Below are 9,401 nucleotides of genomic sequence, written 5' to 3' on the forward strand. Positions count from 1 at the left end.
GGTGCCTCACATTTTCACAATTTATATAATTGTTATGAAGATGAAGGGACCGAAGGTATGGTAGGAAAAATAGGTAGGAAAGAAACTTGTGAAGCGGACATAAGGGAGCTGCAAAGGCATATAGATAGGTTAAGTGAGTGGGCAAAGACCTGGCCAATGGAATATAATGTGGGAAAGTGGGAAATTGTCCACTTTGGCAGGAAGAATAAAAAAGAAGCATATTACCTAAATGGTGAGAGATTGCAGAGCTCTGAGATGCAGAGGGATCTGGGTATCCTAGTGCATGAATCGCAAAAGGTTAGTATGCAGGTACAGCACGTAATTAGGAAAGCGAATACAATGTTATCATTTATCACGAGGGGAATTGAATCCGAAAGTAGGGAGGTTATGCTTCAGTTATACAGGGCATCGGTGAGACCACATCTGGAGTATTGTGTACAGTACTGGTCTCCTTATTTAACGAAGGATGTAAATGCGTTGGAGGCAATACAGAGAAGGTTTATTAGACTAATACCTGGAATGGGTGGGCTGTCTTATGAGGAAAGATTGGACAGGCAAGGCTTGTATCCGCTGGAATTTAATATAAACATAATGTACAGCGAACTATTTGCAATGCAATCTTAAGCAGAAAACTAAAAATGTAAATTTAAAATCCAGTCTCAGCTCACAACGTATTTAGTGACAGTTGACATTTAAGTCTAAACAACTTAAGTGAGGTGGAGTAAGTCCCAACTTGCCCTCTATTAAACCACATCTATATCAAAAACTGGTATACCCATATATTAACTATCACATTACGTTGTTCCATTAACTTATTACATTGCATTTACTTTTGCAGGTGCAAAGTTGCAATGCTTCAACATCTCCACCCAACACCAATCATTTGCACTCAAGATCCTGCATCACTTTCATCAGTGATAAGACTGTCTCACTTTTACTCCTATTTTCACCTTATGTCATGAACTAAAAATACATATTTGTATTTATTTCAGTTTACAATTATGATATATAGGGAAACATTGATGACATATTGGGTAGGATAGCTAAGAGATAAATTAAGTAACAAAACAGTGACAATGTATAGAAGCATTAATGATTAATGATGCTCAAAAGGCCAGAATTAAAGAAGTGCAGATATCTTCGAGGGTTGTGAAGCAGGAGGAGATTACCGAGATAGAGAGGGGCAAGGCCACAGAGAATTTGAAAACAAGAATGAGAAATTTTAAAATCAAGGCATTGCTTGACCGGGAGCCAGTGTAGATCAGCGAGCACAGTGGTGATAGGTGAATGGGACTTGGAGCAAGTTAGGATATGGGCAGCAGAGATTTGGATAACCTTAAGTTTATGGAAGGCAGAATGTGGGAGACCAGCCAGGAGTGCATTGCAATTGTCAAGTCTAGAGGTAACGAAGGCATGAATGAGGTTTTCAGCAGCAGATGAAGTGAGACAAGCAGGGCAAAAAATAGATGTGAGGAAGAGATGTCATTACTTACTGATGAGGACCTCAACACACTCGTCAATGAGGTGAAGGAGAAGCATCAGCAATGTCTTGGTAAGTGTAGGGTGCTGGAAAAGGTAGCATGTTGGCATGGAAGGAAGTTGCAGAGGCTTTGAGTGTAAGACCACTGTGCCACAGAAGTGCAGCAATGTTGCAAGAAATTGAATGATTAAATGCGATACGCTAAGGTAAAGCCTGGCTCGAGTATAAAATTAAAACCCGGCCCAGTCCCAACCCAACTACAGCCAACCCGAACGTAACCCGACCCGAAACTGAATTCTGGACATCGAATATAAACCCAAACCGATCCAAACCCGACACATGTAATTGGGTTTGGTCAGGTTTGGGTTGGGTAGTCAGGCTTTACGCTAAGGTTTGTACAGTTCTTAAAAACATTTTCATTGAAGATTTCTTAAAACGTTACTAAAGTGAACAGCTTGTTTGTGGGTGGGGTGTTTAGGCTCAAATGAAGTCAAGTGATCATAAAATTCAATTGCCATTGGAGATGGGCCTAACTACGTTCTTGTAAAGATCTCGTAACTGTACTCCACAGAGTTGAGGCGTGAACTTACTTTCAGTGAATGATACCCTACTGTAAAAAATGTAAAAAAGAAAAAATAACTAAAAATAAAAGTAAAATGCTCTGAGCATGACGGGCCCCCCATTTTACTTTTATTTTTAGTTATTTTTTCTTTTTTATATTTTTTACAATTTTGTTTCTTTTGTTTATTTCATTTCATTGTAATTTGTTCAGTTTGCTTACCCACTGTTTTTTTTTCATGTTTGTACTTGCTGCTGTTCAATCTTCAGTTCATTAACACCTTATCTGTACTAATGCTTTGTCTTTCAACACACCATTAACATATTGTTTGCTTTTGCTCCATGACCTCTTGGTCAGCTATGTGGCCTTATCCAACCTACACCTTCTCCGTTGTTATCTCTTGCCCCACCCCTGGCTCACTTGCTTATAACCTGTGACATTTCTAATATTTGCTAGTTCCGAAGAAGGGTCACTGACCTGAAACGTTAACTCTGCTTCTCTTTCCACAGATGCTGCCAGACCTGCTGAGTGGTTCCAGCATTTCTTGTTTTTATTTCGGATTTCCAGCATCCGCAGTATTTTGCTTGAGCTGCCATGCTTGAGATTGCAGCAGAGGGCTGCCATTTTTTGAGCTCACTGCCAAGGTCGGTGGCGGACTCTTAAAATCCAGCCCGCTGTCTGTTTATTTTACAAATAAAATACCAAGGGATTAAACCCTAAAAACAAAACACACTTGCTGCGTCAGGTAGGGAACTCAACATTGGATACCACCCACATCGCACCAAGTGGCCGTAACAGAATGATTGTGTTATATGTGATTTTGTTGTTGCTGTATTTAAGGATTAGCCTGGAGTCATTCTAAATTGTTCAAAAACATTGCTAAATAGCTATTTTACTGGAACTGTATTAAAGTCATGCACGAAGCAATGCGCAACAGGCCACCAAGATGCCCTGATTATTGCAAGTTTACTTAGGTTCCACCTGTGCACCCATCTTAGAACCTCATGCAGAAGCTACTCTTTACCCTCCCAACCATGAATGCCACTAACACAAAGCAATTCTGCTAACAGCTAAGCATTGATTTCACATCCCCCCATTGGTCTCCGTCAATTCAGGCATACATTCACACATTGGATGAAGAGCATGTTGAGGGTGACTTTGCAGGAGTGGCATGACATTACAGAAGGATGAGGGTGAATGTCACTGGTGGATGGATTGATGGGCATGTGAGGAAGTGCATGGACAGAGAGGGATGTATGCACCTGCAAGTTAAGTTGGTATGAGGAGAGATGTGCTGGAGTAGGTTTGAGAAAGCTGAGTGAGGGGATAGGGTGATATGCACAGCAGGATGTAGGTAAATGTGCCATTGCTATCACATTTCTTGCCCTGATTAGGTCATTAAATGGCATCCTGCATTGGATCCAAGAGTGGAATGCTGTGCTGCTGCTGCTGCTGATCTCTTCAGTCACCCCCAACCATTCCTTCTTGGATTCCCCAGCAGGCATCTTCCACCAATTGCTTCTGAAAAGTATCTCCCTCTGGGTCCTCACAGACCCCAGCAGCACATCCTGGGAGGCATCTGAGTAGCAGGGCACAGGCTTTGCCCGTCTGGACCCGATTTCTGACATTCCTCCTCTTCTTCCCAACTCCAGCTTCTTCAACTTGCATCTTTGAATTGTCCCTTTAAATACTGGAGGTGAGATCACATCATGTGGGTCATCATCACGCTTACTGACACTGATCGGGTGGGAAACCTAGAAGTTAAATGTTAATGAAATGGCTATATTAAAAAGGCTACTATCAGACATATTTCGGTGTTTACCATGTGTTAATTGAATATTAATTGTGTTTAATTGTATGCAGGTGGTGGGCATTAACTGGGATTCGCTTGTGCCCCTAAAAAGAGATACAGACAGAAACTGTGATGCTTGGGTGTTAGGAGGTGTGTGCTTGTAATATTTAACTTTGTAAATAAATGCTTATAACAGTGTGTAAAGAGTAGCTCTAGTTCTATCCTTCACCAACTGCCTTTCTGTAGCATCAACATGGTAGCAGTGAATGGTTGCCTAAAGGTGAAGGTTGGAAACTAAGAAAAAAAAATTCAGACAGAAAACTAAAATCCTAGAGGCCATTGTGGAAGATGGGAGTAATCAAGTGTAAATGTCAGGGTATGATTACCCTCCGATGTTCCCAGAGTCTCAATCATATGATCAGTGGGAGAATGAAGCGGGTATGTGGACACATCCCAAACAAAGAGGAAACAAGGTATGGCCATGGTATTGTAGCTTCCTACAAGAAGTAAAATCAGAAGTAAATTATTTTGTGAGATGGATGCCAAAAGTTGGAAAGTGATGAAGGTTTGGACTTTCTATTAGAATTCTTGGATGATATGGACAAGAAAGATGGTCTGTTAAATGCCGATGAGGCGTGGTCAGGATTTGACAGATTTCGGAAAACTGATAGTCATTCCACGGTAGAATATATCAAAGACTTTAACGGATTGTAGAAAAGGTTCACAAAATATAACTTGTGAATCCCTAGAACTAGCATTTAAATTTCTAGATTGTGATAAGGTGTCTCATATTGATAGGCTACTGGTTCTAACTGGTGTTCAATTCTCAAAGAGAGGGAGGCCCTATTGGATAAGATATAAAAACAAGAAATGCTGGAAATACTCAGCAGGTCTGGCAGCATCTGTGGAGAGAAGCAGAGTTAATGTTTCGGGTCAGTGACCCTTCTTCGGAACTATTGGATATGATATCTGGCACCTTGCAAAAATTCCTGGGGAAACAGTCATTTCCTTCAGCTTTCATGGAACAAATGAGATATTCTGTGGTGACACAAAGAATAGAGGAGTCAATGATTACCAGCTATCTGAAATGGTTCAGATACTAGACACAGGCATCAATACAATGGAAGGATTAAAGACAGGCAGAATGAAGATGAAGCACCTTTAGCAGATCCGGCTAATACAGCAGAAGATAAAATTGTACAACAATAATAAGCAAATGAATTCCAGGAGTGCCCAAAGAACAGTTATTAGGTGCTTCAGAAGTGACTCGAAGTATCATTATGCAGTGAACTGCCCAAAGTGGAGAGACAGGGTTCTCAAAGTGATCCATGACAAGAGAATACTGAGGAAGAGGATGAAGATAATGATAAATCCAAAAGATTATACTGGTCACAATGAGTTTTAGTCTGGTGATGAATGTGTTAGCTACTGACTCCTTGAACTATGCAGTACCAGATAGTGCTTGCATGTCAACATTATGTGGAACAGGTTGCTTAAAATGTTATCTTGATTCACTAAATAGTGCAGATTGATGCAAGGTTAAGGACTGCTTGCTTTAGGTTTGATGATGACAACACATTGTGGTCATTAAAGAGAGTTGTAATTCCATGTAGTACTGATATAGTCCCTGGTGAGATATGTATGCTGTTGAATGAACCTTCTATGAAAAAGACACAAAGGAAGTTTGACATGGAGTATAATAAGGCAATTGTTTTTAGAAAGTCAATGGATCTGTAGATTACCATGTCAGGACATTATTGTATCCCCTTAACAAAACTAGATATAGTCCCTATCAATTAGTCTATGGGTGAAATCCCAAATTGCTTTCTGTGTTGTGCAATAGTCCTCCTGCTCTAGAAGGTACTGCAAATAGTTCCATTTTTTCTGCACATTGAATGCTTTACATGCAGGGAGTGGACTTTCATCAAGGCTGAGGTCTCGGAGAAAATGTGGAGAGCACTGAGCCATTGTTTATGACCATCTGAGGCAGAATTTAATTCAGGAGATTATCAATTATAAAAGAGAAGGTCATAGGGCATGGAAAGGCCCTGCTAAGATAATTGGTTGTGATGGTAAGATAGTACTTATAAAACATGGCAACCAGAAAGTTAAGGTTCATTCCTCAAGATCAATTGGAATTAATTACAAAACCTTGGACTCTGAGCAGCTGATAGAAGTAAACGAGGCACCTTGTACCTCAAATGCTCTTATGTTTTGTGATGAAGGTCCTGAGGAACAGAATACAGTAGATCAAAGGCTAGATAGTGGTAATGTGAGTGATCGTGACACACAGGACGGAGCTATCACGTCCAAAGGTCAGTTGCCCAGAGTTGGTACTCGGGTGACATATATTCCAGAGGAATCTAGCCAATGGAGGGATGTGACAATTGTGGTTAATGCAGGAGAATCTACTGGCAAGTTAAATATTGGTTGCATGTTCAGGATGATGGTCAAGATCCATAGACTGGCAGAACAGGGTGAAAGAGTGGAGATGAAGGAAGTGTAGATTAGATTTAGAGAAACAGGCCCTTCGGCCCACCGAGTTTGTGCTGAACATCAACCACCCATTTATACTAATCCTACACTAATCCCATATTCCTACCAAACATCCCCACCTGTCCCTATATTTCCCTACCACCTACCTATACTAGTGACAATTTATAATGGCCAATTTACCTATCAACCTGCAAGTCTTTTGGCTTGTGGGAGGAAACCGGAGCACCCGGAGAAAACCCACGCAGACACAGGGAGAACTTGCAAACTCCACACAGGCAGTACCCGGAATCGTACCCGGGTCCCTGGAGCTGTGAGGCTGCGGTGCTAACCACTGCGCCACTGTGCTGCCCTGTTTACTGTGGTTATGAATCATATAATGAAGAGAAGAAAAGACAAATATTGTAAAGGGGGAAAAAAACAAAAAATATAACAATGAGAAACTGGGGAGATGTCTGTGAGAGAAGGTGAACAAGAAGGTATTAAATCATGTGTCGTATTACAAAGTCAAGCCCAATAAAAATATTTTACTGTTTAAGTATCACAGGGTACTATGAATACAAAACCATGTGAATAAGCTATAGATATTTAAAGCACTAAAGGAACCTAACTGAAGTACTTCTCTCTAAATTGGAAGCTGTTATTGTGTTATTTTCCTGACTGATGTCAGAACAGTATTTTTGATAATAAGCATAGTAGTGCAAGTACAGATGGTGGGTCCATAAGTGACTGTTGCATCAGAAACCAATTACATACCAGAGGAAGGCCCTCTGACAGTGCAAGAGGGAGATCTCACAGTGTAAGAAATGTGGATTTTTAAAATCCTTTCATATTATGAATTTTATGTACCCTGCCTGATGCATGTTTTGCGTCAGCGCTTCGTAAAGTAAGAGTTAACTGCCAGTATGTGTTCTTTGATTGTAGTTGTGTACCAAAGAACAGTTTAAACTGATCAAGTTGTCTGCATATTGTAAACCTTGTTGCAATTCAGTTTAAGAACAAGCTGTACTTGAATATAGCTCGAGACTATGTAACAAGTGGTGACTGAATTATGTAACTGATTAACTTTTACCAAATATGGTAAAGGAAGTCTTTGAAAGATAAAAAGACCACATCCGAAGCGGTTTCTCACATAGCTTTACAGAAGAAAGAGACCAGAACGAGCGTAAACCTATGTCGGAGACGCTCCGGTAAGTAAAGGCCTTGTGTGACTCATAAACTATCACCTGCGGGAGGACACCTCAGAGGGGTCATGCAGCGAGGCAATATGGGTGGAGCTCAGGAATAGGAAGGGTGCAGTCACGATGTTGGGGGTTTACTACAGGCCTCCCAACAGCCAGCGGGAGGTAGAGGAGCAGACATGTGGACAGATTTTGGAAAGATGTAAAGGTAACAGGGTTGTGGTGGTGGGTGATTTTAACTTCCCCAATATTGACTGGGACTCACTTAGTGCTAGGGGCTTGGATGGGGCAGAATTTGTGAGGAGCATCCAGGAGGGATTCTTGAAACAGTATGTAGATAGTCCAACTAGGGATGGGGCCATTCTGGACCTGGTATTGGGGAATGAGCCCGGCCAGGTGGTTGAAGTTTCAGTGGGGGAGCATTTCGGGAGCAGAGACCATAATTCCATAAGTTTTAAGGTACTTGTGGATAAGGATAAGAGTAGTCCTCGGGTGAAGGTGCTAAATTGGGGGAAGGCTAATTATAACAATATTAGGCAGGGACTGAAGAATTTAGATTGGGGGCGGCTGTTTGAGGGTAAATCAACATCTGACATGTGGGAGGTTTTCAAATGTCAGCTGATTAGAATCCAGGACCAGCATGTTCCTGTGAGGAAGAAAGACAAGTTTGGCAAGTTTCAGGAAGCTTGGATAAGACAGGATATTGTGAGCCTAGTCAAAAAGAAAAAGGAAGCATTTGTAAGGGCTGGAAGGCTAGGAACAGACGAAGCACTTGAGGAATATAAAGAAAGTAGGAAGGAACTTAAGCAAGGAGTTAGGAGGGCTAAAAGAGGTCATGAAAAGTAATTGGCAAACAGGATTAAGGAGAATACCAAGGCTTTTTATACATATATAAAGAGCAAGAGGGTAACCAGGGAAAGGGTTGGCCCACACAAGGACAGAGATGGGAATCTATGTGTGGAGTCAGAGGAAATGGGCGAGGTGCTAAATGAGTACTTTGCATCAGTATTCACCAAAGAGAAGGACTTGGTGGATGATGAGCCTAGGGAAGGGAGTGCAGATAGTCTCAGTCATCTCATTATCAAAAAGGAGGAGGTGTTGGGTGTCTTGCAAAGCATTAAGGTAGATAAGTCCCCAGGGCCTGATGGGATCTACCCTAGAATACTGAGGGAGGCAAGGGAAGAAATTGCTGGGGCCTTGACAGAAATCTTTGCATCCTCATTGGCTACAGGTGAGGTCCCAGAGGACTGGAGAATAGCCAATGTTGTTCCTTTGTTTAAGAAGGGTGGCAAGGATAATCCAGGAAATTAGAGGCCGGTGAGCCTTACGTCAGTGGTAGGGAAACTATTAGAGAGGATTATTCGGGACAGGATTTACTCCCATTTGGAAACAAACGAACTTATTAGCGAGAGACAGCATGGTTTTGTGAAGGGGAGGTCGTGTCTTACTAATTTGATTGAGTTTTTTGAGGAAGTGACGAAGATGATTGATGAAGGAAGGGCAGTGGATGTTTTCTATATGGACTTTAGTAAAGCCTTTGACGAGGTCCCGCATGGCAGACTGGTACAAAAGATGAAGTCACATGGGATCAGAGGTGAGCTGGCAAGATGGATACAGAACTAGAAGACAGAGGGTATCAGTGGATGGGTGTTTTTCTGAATGGAAGGATGTGACTAGTGGTGTTCCGCAGGGATCAGTGCTGGGACCTTTGCTGTTTCTAGTATGATTTGGAGGAAAATGTAGCTGGTCTGATTAGTAAGTTTGCGGACGACACAAAGGTTGGTGGAGTTGCAGATAATGATGAGGATTGTCAGAGGATACAGCAGGATATAGATCGGTTGGAGACTTGGGCGGAGAAATGGCAGATGGAGTTTAATCCGGACAAATGTGAGGTAA

Source organism: Heterodontus francisci, chromosome 7, assembly GCF_036365525.1.
Source record: "Heterodontus francisci isolate sHetFra1 chromosome 7, sHetFra1.hap1, whole genome shotgun sequence".
In the NCBI taxonomy this organism is placed as follows: domain Eukaryota; kingdom Metazoa; phylum Chordata; class Chondrichthyes; order Heterodontiformes; family Heterodontidae; genus Heterodontus; species Heterodontus francisci.